Source organism: Mobula birostris, chromosome 2 (genome assembly GCF_030028105.1).
Source record: "Mobula birostris isolate sMobBir1 chromosome 2, sMobBir1.hap1, whole genome shotgun sequence".
NCBI classification, from domain to species: Eukaryota; Metazoa; Chordata; class Chondrichthyes; order Myliobatiformes; family Myliobatidae; genus Mobula; species Mobula birostris.
Genome location: NC_092371.1, coordinates 106,841,015 through 106,852,112, shown reverse-complemented (window position 1 = coordinate 106,852,112; position 11,098 = coordinate 106,841,015). Strand labels below are relative to the sequence as shown.

The 11,098-nt window shown below is 44.0% G+C and overlaps 1 pseudogene; it reads right to left on the bottom strand.

Moving 5' to 3' along the window:
* Positions 1 to 287: 287 nt before the first annotated feature.
* The window catches only part of LOC140210813 (uncharacterized), an 80,317-nt pseudogene continuing 69,506 nt past the window's right edge, over positions 288 to 11,098 (bottom strand).

Sequence of the window (11,098 nt, the reverse complement as noted above, 5' to 3'; positions counted from 1 at the left end):
ACATGTCAAACATAACTGCAGTCGGCTCGTCATCTTCATCAGTCTGCAGAAAGTCATGCAGGATGTTCAAAGGAAACCTCTTCACCCACAGAGTGGTGACTGTTTGGAACCCATCAGCATAGGGAAAGTGAGAGGTGAACAGCAGGAAAGGATTAAAGGGATTGTTGTGGAACAAAAACAGGCTGATTTGTCTCCCTACTGTACACTAGAATCTACAGTTGTAGATTCACTAGGTACCTGTGAGAGAGTTTAAAATAAAACTGATTTATTTGTCGCAGATCCAGAATTTAAAATCCAGTTCCATTAAAGGTGAATAGCAGCAGGTGAAAATCCTCCTTTTCCCAGTGACGCGATGTGGCCAATAGGTGGGATGACTGAGGAAATCCCTTCCCACAATCTGAACAGGTGAACAGCTTCCCCCCAGTGAGAATTAATCTGTGTGACAGTAGGTGAGGTGACTGAGGAAATCCCTTCCCACAATCTGAACAGGTGAACAGCTTCCCCCCAGTGAGAATTAATCTGTGTGACAGTAGGTGAGGTGACTGAGGAAATCCCTTCCCACAATCTGAACAGGTGAACGACATCTCCCCAGTGGGAACTCACTGATGTCCAAGTAATTGAAATGACTAAAGCAGCGTAAATCCCTTCCCACAATCTGAACAGGCGAACAGACTCCCCCCAGTGAGAATTAACTTGTGTGACAGTAGGTGAGATGACCCAGTGAATCCCTTCCCACAATCTGAGCAGATGAATAGCATCTCCCCAGTGTGAACTGACTGGTGTGTTTGTAGGTGGGATGACAGAGAGAATCACTTCCCAGGCACTGAACAGGTGAACAACCTGATGTACCTTCAGTTGAGATGACTGAGTGAATCTCTTCCCACACGAGCAACAGGTGAACTGCTTCTTTCCTGTGTGCATTTGCTGGGATGCCAGTAGTTCAGATAAACAAGTAAATCCATTCCCACAGTCTGTGCAGGTGAATGGCCTCTCCCCAGTGTCAACTAACTGGTGTGCAAGCAGGTCATATGACCAAGTGAATCCCTTCCCACAGGCTGAGAAGGTGGGATGAGTGAGTGAATCCTTTCCCACAGTTTCTCAATCAATTCATCAAGTCAGATGTCAGACGTAGTGAATCCCTTGCACCATCAATGCAGTTGAAAACCTAATCTCAAGTGAACAAATGCCGGTGTGCACACCGGTTCCAGTGAATTTCACTGAGTTACAACGGAAAACTTCATTTCAGACACAAGGCACGCTTCCAGCTGAGATTAAAATACGTCTTCATCTCCAAGGATCAACAACAGATCAAAGGAAATATCTGGTCACTACTTAAATCTCAGTACACCAATCTTTTGCCATTTCTAAACTGTAAAAAGATTTACAAAAGGCATCAGTGGGTGAAGGATACGATTTCAGATTAGATAACTTTAGTATCTATGCTGTTCTGAGAACACTGTTACAGTGAAGTTCAACCAAAGTTAGAGGATCAACTCATTATCTAACTGGGCACAGAGCGGGCATCAAGACAGACCATCCAATGCTCTGGCTGTTTTTCTGTCTGTATCAGAATGGGCCATTTCTCCCTGAATTCAACCTGTGGCTTGACTCAGCTTCTCTCTCTCTCCATTAGTATTGTTTCAAGTTCTGGTCATGTCCCACAGCACTAAAAAGAACACATGATATTACAAGGCTGACGTGGACACTTTCTAATTAGTCTGACCCCCCCCCTCAGGTGATTGACAGTGGTGAACTCGTCATCTTCTACAGTCTGCAGAAAGTTATACAGGAAATTCAAATGACACCTCTTCGCATGCAGAGTGGTGACTGGATCCCAATGCCACGGGGAGAGCAAGGGGTGAAGAGCAGGGATAGATTTAAAAGGACTTTTGTGGAACAGAAACACTAGCAGGTCCAGCTGGTCTCCATACTGAACACTGGCTGTGTTGCAAGTTCACTGGGAATCTGAGACAGATTTAAAATAAGCTAATTTATTAGTCAAGATCCAGAATTTAAAATCTAGTCCCAGTGAAGGTGAATATTATCAGAAGAAACTCCTCCCATGCCCAGTGACCAGTTGGTAGGATGTGGCCAGTAGGTGGGGTAACTGGGGTAACTGAGGAAATCTCTTCTCACAATCTGAGCAGGTGAACAACCTCTTCCCTGTGTGAACTGACTGGTGTGTTTGTAGCTGGGATGACAGAGTGAATCACTTCCCTGACACTGAACAGGTGAATAGACTTTCCCCAGTGTGAACTTGCCAATGTTGCTTCAGATCAGACAATCGAGTGAATCCCTTCCCACAGTCAGAACAGGTGAATGGCCGCTCCCCAGTATAAACTGACTGGTGTGCCAGTAGGTCAGATGACTGAATGAATCCCTTCCCACAGTCTGAGCAGATGTATGGCCTCTTTTCTGTGTGAACTCACTGATTTACCTTCAGATGGGATGACCGAATGAATGCCTTCCCACAGTCAGAGCAGGTGAGTGGCCTCTGTCCCATGTGAATTCACTGCTATAGGTTCAGTTTAGATGACCGAGTGAATACCGTCCCACAGTCTGAGCAGGTGAATGGCCTCTCCCTAGTGTGAACTTGCTGATGAACCTTCAGTTGAGGTGATCAAGTGAATCCCTTTCCGCGGTCTGAGTGACTGAATTCTTTCCCGCAGATCTCCATCAATTCAGAAAGTCACGAGTCAGACTAAGTAAATGTCTCATGCAATCAAAACAGTTGAGGAATTTATCTCGCGTGAACAAATACTGGTGTCCTCAGCACCCTGGTTTCCAGCTGATTTCACTGAGTTACAACAGAAACTTCATTTCAGACACAAGGCATGTTTCCAGCTGGGATGAGATCATTCTTCATCTCCAAGGATCAACAGCTGATCTCTTGATGGAAATATCTGGTTACTGCTTAAATATCTGGACAGAGAGAACAAAACTGACGTGTTGTTGTGTTTGAGATTCCTGTACACAAACTCTGAGCTAGTTCTAACCTGTAAAAAGATTTACAAAACACAAAGGGTGAAGGTCAGCATTTTAGATGAGATCATTTCCGTCTCCATGCTGAGCTCTGACATCACAGCGTTACGGTGAAGTACAACCCAAGTTGGAGGAACACCTCCTTATCTTTGAACTGGGCACGGATCAGGCATCCGGACTGACCATCAAATTCTCTGACTGTTTTTCTCTTTGTATCAGAATGGGCCATCTCTGCCTGTCTGCAGTCTGTGACTTGGCTCAGTTTGTCTCTCTCCATTAGTATTATTTTAAGTTCTGGTCATGTCCCACAGCACTACAAAGAGCATATAGCTGCTCCTAGAGACTTACTAATTACTCTGACCCCTCTGCATCAGGTGAATGACGGTGGTAAATTCAACAAGGGCATTGCCAATCAATATGAAGGGGAGGGCAGTGTGGCACCTTTGTGATTGGAAAGCTACCAGTCACCTGTTACCCAGGTAAAGGGAGTTTGATATCAAACCAACACACACCAAATGCTGGAAGAACTCAGCAGGCCAGGCAACATCTGTGGAAAAGAGTAAACAGTCAACATTTCAGGCAGAGATCCTTCTTCAGAACTGAGAGACAGTGCGGGAGATGCGTCAATTAAATGGTGGAGGGAGGGGAAAGTGGCTGGCAGGAAGGTGGCAGGTGAAGCCAAGTGGGTGGGAAAGGAGAGCTGAGAATCTGGTAGGAGAGGAGAGTGGTCAATAGGAGAAAGGGAAGGGGGAGAGCACCCAATCAGAGGTAATAGGCAGGTGAGAAGAAGTAAAATATCAGAGTGGGAATAGAGAAGGGGGGGGGTGGGAGGGAAATTCTGTTCACCAGAATAAATAAATATTCATACCACCACATTGGAGGATATCCAGACGAAATATAAGATGTTGCTCCTCCAGCCTAAGGGTGGCCTCATTTTAGCACAAGAAGAGGCCATCGATTGACACATCGGAATGGGAATTCAAATGTTTGGCCACCAGAATGTCCTGCTTGTGGCAGACGGTGTAGTGGTGCTTGACGAGTGGTTTCCCAGTTTACGACGGGTCTCATCAACGTAGAGGAGCCTCCGGCGAGATTTTGTTGCTTTTGCCTTCTCATCAATAGGCGATGCCGGCAGCACACTTACTTGAGCACCCGTGACACACGTATAGCAGGAAGCACGCCCTGCAAAGGTGTCTGTGATGAACACTAGACGACCCCAGGCAGTGGTGAGGATGCTGTGATTTGGGGAAGTTATCTACATCTGTCATAGTTATAAACCCTCCACTCACTGGTTCTCACACAAACCATTTACGTTCATGGGTGAGACACGATACTCACACCCAAACCTTTCAAGGTTACTCTCTTGGTGGGGTGCTATAAATAAAGCCCACACTATAGATAATGTAAGTTTTAAATTAGAACATCGTGCTAATGAAACTGTAGAAGAATTCTCTATTATGAATCAGGAAATGCTAAATCTCGGAATAGTCGCTTTGCAAAACAGGATGGCCCTGAACTATGCTTAGCAAAAGAAAGTGAGGTTTGTACACTATTTGGGAAAGAATGTTGCACTTATATACTAGATGTTTCAAAAATATGACTTGTGTATTGGGACATATGACAAATATGTGATGAAATGCAGAGGCTAAATTCTCAGATTTCTCCTAAGGGTTGGGATTTCTTTAGCTGGATTAAATCAGAACAGAGAAACATTGTTTGCCCGGTTACAGCCCTTCTTTAATGGACTTGTTGCCCTGAGTTGCTTGGCATTAGTTATTCACTGCATCTTCCAACTCTTTATTCATCTGACATGTACCCCTTCCCAGTCAAAGGCAAAAGAAACTGTTGCTTTACTTTATGCGAGGTCCCAAATGTGGAGAAAAGTGAGGAAGATGATAGTTACGAGGAACAAGAATGTTTAAAAATTCAACCACTACCCCCAGGGATCAGACCCCTTTTGGAGTCAACAATCTATAGAGCAAAGCTATAGAGCTGATCTTACGATCAAAAACCGAGAAACTTTGAATATAGGGTTAAAAGATCTGTGTGTTGCTAAAATGGCCTTGTGTAAGTCCTGTATTTTCTTTTAATTAAGTTTCAAATCTACATGACTAAGATTATGGTGCTAAGCTCTAATACAGCTGTGTAGATAAGCAGGGCAGGGATGCCACAAATCATGAATTGTCAAATCTTTGTCATCTAAGGGGGGGGGCGGGTGCTGGTTTTTCTCAAATGTCTGTTACTAAGATGAACGCAAGCTGATTCGTTGTACATCAAAGTTCCAGACATGTGGACTCTCCATGATCTCATGCTAAAATAGAAGATTTGCCACTTGAAATGTGGTATTGAGCTTTATTTTAAATTTCTCTGAAAGGAGGCTTAAAAATCTGTGTGTGTCTTTTAAGACTGCAGGTTGGTGTGTTTCTGGCAGGGATGATTTGACAATAGAGAAAAACAAGACACAGCTTCTAAAGACAAATCAAAGAAAATCAGGAACTAGAGATTATGCAGATAATGGAGGTATGTTATGGAATGAAACAATTGTTCTTTGTTGAAAAGAAATGCTTTGTTTGAACTGTAAGTTTGAAGCTATTTCCAGACGATAACGTGTGGAATAGCTTCCATTGCAAATGAATACAATGCACCTATAATTTGATCCACTCTGAATTTGTTGTAGTTTGTTTCTGTCTTCCCAACCACTGAAGTCAGGCTAACTGGCCTATAATTTCCTCGCCTCTCTCCATTCTTAAAGAGTTGAGTGACATTTGCAATTTGCTAGACCTCTGGAAAACTTCCAGATTTTAGTGATTTTTGAAAGATCACTACTAATGCCTCCACAATCTCTTCAGCTACTTCTTTCAGAACCTTAAGATGTAGTCCATCTGGTACAGGTGACTTATCTACTTGCTGCCTTTTCAGTTTCCAAAGCCCTTTCTCCTTAGTAATAGCAACTGTGCTCACTTTTGCCCCAACAGTCTTGAATTTCTAGTATATGGCTGGTGTCTTCCACAGCGAAGACTAACACGAGATACTTAAGTTTACCTGTTATTTCTTTGTCCCCTATTACTACCTCTCCAGCATCACTTTCCAGCAATCCAATATCCACTCTCGCTTCACTTTTACATTATTGGCTAGCTTAGCTTCATAGTTCATCTCTTCTCTCCGTAATGCTTTTCTACTTGTCTTCTGTTTATTTTTAAAAGCTTTCCAATCCCACTACATTTTGTTCTATTATATGCCCTTTCATTTGCATTAATGCTGTCTTTGACTCCCTTGTCAGCCACAGTTGCGTCATCCTACCTTAAGAATACTTCTTCATCTTTGGAATTTATCTATCCTGCATCTTCTGAATTGCTCCTTGACACTTTGAGATTCCCATTCACACATTCTTTGCCTCTTCTAACCTGTAAGGTTTACAAAACACATCAATGGGTGAAGTACAGCATTTCAGATGAGATAATTTTAGGCTCTGTGCTGAGCTTTGAGAACACACTGTTACAGCGACGTTCAACTGAAGTTGGTGGAATTACTCCACATCTTTTAACTGGACATGGATCAGGCATCTGGACTGTCCATCAAATTCTCTGACTCTTTTCTTTTCTGTATCAGAATGGGCCATTTCTGTCTGTCTTCAACCTGTGACTTGGCACAGTCTGTCTCTCTCTATTAGTATTATTTCATGTTCTGGTCATGTCCCACAGCACAACAAGGTGCACATGATATTCAAAGGTTCATTTATTATCAAAGTATACTGTTCTGAAATTCTTCTTCTCTGAGTAGCCATGAAACCAAGAATGAAAAGAAAGGCATCACATGACTGATCTTGAACACTTTCTAATTATTCTGACACCCACCCCCATTTGATTGATGGTGGTGAACACAGAACAGTACAATACAGCACAGCACATCAACAAGACACTTGGCTCACAATGTTGTGCCGAACCAGCTAAAAAGCAAATCCATTACTCTGAGCAAAAAAAAACTTGCACCTCAAATCTCCTTTGAGCCTATCCCCTCTCACCTTCAATGCAGGCATGTCTAAATGTATTAGACATTTCAACCCTAGGAAACAGATATTCAGATTGTGCCTCGCATAATCTTGTAAACCTCTATGAGATCTCCCCTCAGCCACAGAAAACAACCTGAGTTTATCCAGCCTCTCAAGATAGCACATGCCCTCTAAACCAGGCAGCATCTTGGTGAACCTCTTCTTCGCCCTCTCCAAAGCCTCAACATCCTTCCTATGAAGGGGAGGGAAATGTCGCACTTTTGTGATTGGAAAGCTACCTGTCACTTGTTACCCAGGTAAAGGGAGTTTGATATCAAAGCAATGCACACAGAATGCTGGAAGAACTCAGCAGGCTAAGCAACATCTGTGGAAAGGAGTAAACAGTCAACGTTTCAGGCAGAGATCCTTCTTCAGAACTGAGAGAGAATCTGGCAGATGCGTCAATTAAATGGTGGAGGGAGGGGAAAGTGGCTGGCAGGAAGGTGGTGGGTGAAGCCAAGTGGGTGGGAAAGGAGAGCTGAGAATCTGGTAGGAGAGCAGAGTGGTCAATAGGAGAAAGGGAAGGGGGAGAGCACCCAATCAGAGGTAATAGGCTGGGGAGAAAAAGTAAAAGATCAGAGTGGGAATAGAGAAGGAGGGGGGTGGGAGGGAAATTCTGTTTACCAGAAGAAATCAATATTCATACCACCACATTGGAGGATACCCAAACGAAATATAAGATGTTGCTCCTCCACCCTAAGGTGGCCTCATTTTGGCACAAGAGGAGGCCAAGGATCGACATATCGGAATGGGAGTGGGGAAAGGGAATTCAAATGTTTGGTCACCAGGATGTCCCGCTTGTGGCAGATGGTGCGGTGGTGCTTGACAAGTGGTCTCCCAGTTTACGACGGGTCTCATCGACGTAGAGGAGCCTCCGGCGAGATTTTGTTGCTTTTGCCTTCTCATCAATAGGTGATGCCGGCAGCACACTTACTTGAGCACCCGTGACACACGTATAGCAGGAAGCATGCCCTGCAAAGGTGTCTGTGATGAACACTAGACGACCCCAGGCAGTGGTGAGGATGCTGTGATTTGGGGAAGTTATCTACATCTGTCATAGTTATAAACCCTCCGCTCACTGGTTCTCACACAGACCATTTAGATTATGAAGACACATAGTCCCCTTTTATTGTCATTTAGTAATGCTTGCATTAAGAAATGATACATTATTTCCTCCGGTGTGATATCACAAAAACACAGGACAAATCAAGGCTGAAAAAACTGACAAAACCACATAATTATACATATAGTTACAACAGTGCACAGTACCATAACTTGATGAAGAAGTCCGTGAGCACAGTAAAGTTCAAAGTTTCTTAAATGTCCCACATCTCACGCAGACGGGAGAGGGAAGAAAAACTCTCCCTGCCATGCCGACCACAATCTGACTCTGAGTCATCCGAAAACTTCGAGCTCTGATCATCTCTCTGAAACTGAGTACTGAGCGCCATCTCTGTCCGAGCGATTCGACCTCTTTCTCGGTCGCCAAAAGCAGGCAAGGCCGGGGATTTTGAGGCCTACCCTCCGAAAGATTGCCGACCACACAGTAACGACAGCAGGTGATTGGCGTTTCAGAAATATCTCCAGATGTTCCTCTGTGCTTTCACGTCTATCTCCATCAAATCAGAAATTGTCCACGGCCCCTATTTAACAGATACAACATCATTTTTCACTGGAGAGCTGTGCACGCGCAGTGCGCTGCCATCTTCTCCTCCCGCTATTTACATTCACGGGTGAGACGTGATCAGACATTTCAACCCGGGGAAACAGATATTCTCTGTCTACCCAATCTGTGCCTCTCATAATCTTGTAAACCTCTATCAGATCTCCCTTAGCCTTCACCATTCCAGAGAAAACAAGCCTTCACCATTCCAGAGAAAACAACCCAAGTTTATCCAGCCTCTCAAGACAGCACTGCCCTCTAAACTGGCAGCATCCTGGTAAACCTCTTCTGCACCCTCTCCAAAGCCTCAACATCCTTCCTATAATGGGGCGACCAGAACTGTATGCAATACAGTACTCCAGATGTGGCCTAACCAGTTTTATAAAGTTGCAACATAACCTTTTGACTTTTGAACTCAAATGCCTCGACTAATAAAAGCAAGCATTCCATAAGCCTTCTTAACCACTTTATCAACCTGTGCAGCCACTTTCAAGGAGCTATGAACTTGGATCCCAACATCTCTCTGCTCAACAACACTGTTGAGGATCTTCTCCTTAACAGCGTACTGTCTCCATGCATTTGCCCTACCAAGGTGCAACACCTCACCATTATCTGGGTTAAACTCCATCTGTCATTTCTCTGCCCATATCTGCAAATGATCTACATTTTTCTGTATTCTTTGCAAGTCTTCTACACTATGCACAACCCCACCAATCTTGGTAGCATCCACAAATTTACTAACCCACCCATCTACATTTTCATCCAGGTCACTTATATATATCACAAACAACAAAGGCTCCAGCACAGATCCCTGTGGAACTCCAGTAATCATAGACCTCCAGGTTGAATAAGTCCCTTCAATCACTACCCTCTGTCTTCTACGTGCAAGCCAATGCACCACAGATCTCATGCATCTTAATATTCTGGATTAGCCTTCCATGAGGGGCTCTGTCAAGCACTTTACTAAAATCCATCCACTGCCCTGCCCTCATCAGTCTTTCTCATCACCTTGTCAAAAAACTCAATCAATTTGTCAAGGCATGACCAGACGCGCACAAACCCATGCCAGCTCTCCTTAATCAAGCCATGGATTTCCAAATGCTCATATATCCTATCCCCAAGAATTTTCTCCAGCAATTTCCCTATAACTGACATGAGAGAGACTTATAGCTCCCAGGATTTTCGCTTGTTACCTTCTTAAATAGAGATACAACATTAACCACTCACCAGTCCTCCAGGACCTCACCTGCAGTTACAGAGGGCATGAAGACACTGATTAAGGGTCCAGCAAACTTGTCTCTTGCCAACTTCAATAATCTGGTTCAAATCCCATCAGTCCCTGGGAATTTACCCACCTTACTACACATTAGGAGGCCCAACACTTCCTCCTCATCCTTGACTTCCAAATGTCCTAATGTATTTATACACTAAGACTGATCTCCTGGTCCTCTATATCCTTTTCCTTGGTAAATATTAAGCAAAGTACTCATCAAGTACCTCAGTCACATTCTTCACATCCAGATAAATGTTCTCCCCTTTATCCTTGAGTGGTCCTACCCTTTCCCTAGTTAACTTCTTGCTCGATGTATGCATAGAATGCCTTGGGATTCACCTTAATCCTACTTGCCAAGGACTTTTCATGGACCCCCCTGGGCTTTCCTAATTCCCTTCTTTAGCTTTTTTTTCCTGTGTTTAATGTGCTGGAGCTTTTGGAAAGCATCAAGTTGGATAAGTCACTGGGACCGGATGGGATGTACCCCAGGCTACTGTGGGAAGCGAGGGAGGAGATTGCTGAGCCTCTGGCGATGATCTTTGCATCATCAAAGAGGACGGGAAAGGTTCCAGCGGATTGGAGAGTTGTGGATGTTGTTCCCTTATTCAAGAAAGTGAGTAGACATATCTGAGGAAATTATAGGCCAGAGAGTCTTACTTCAGTGGTTGGTAAGTTGATGGAGAAGATTCTGAGAGGCAGGATTTAGGAACATTTGGAGAGGCATAATATGATTAGGAATAGTCAGCATGGCTTTGTTAAAGGCAGGTTGTGCCTTCCGAGCCTGATTGAATTTTTTGAGGAGGTGACTGAACACATTGATGAAGGCACAGCAGTAGATGTAGTAAATATAGATTTCAGCAAGACATTTGATAAGGTACCCCATGCAAGACTTATTGAGAAAGTAAGGGGGCATGGGATCCAAGGGGACATTGTTTTGTGGATTCAGAACTGGCTTGCCCACAGAAGGCAAAGAGTGTTGTAGATGGTCATATTCTGCTTGGAGGCCGGTGACCAGTGGTGTGCCTCAGGGATCTGTTCCTGGACCCCTACTCTTTGTGATTTTTATAAATGACCTGGATGAGGAAGTGGAGGGTTGGGTTAGTAAATTTGCAGATGACACAAAGGTTGGGTG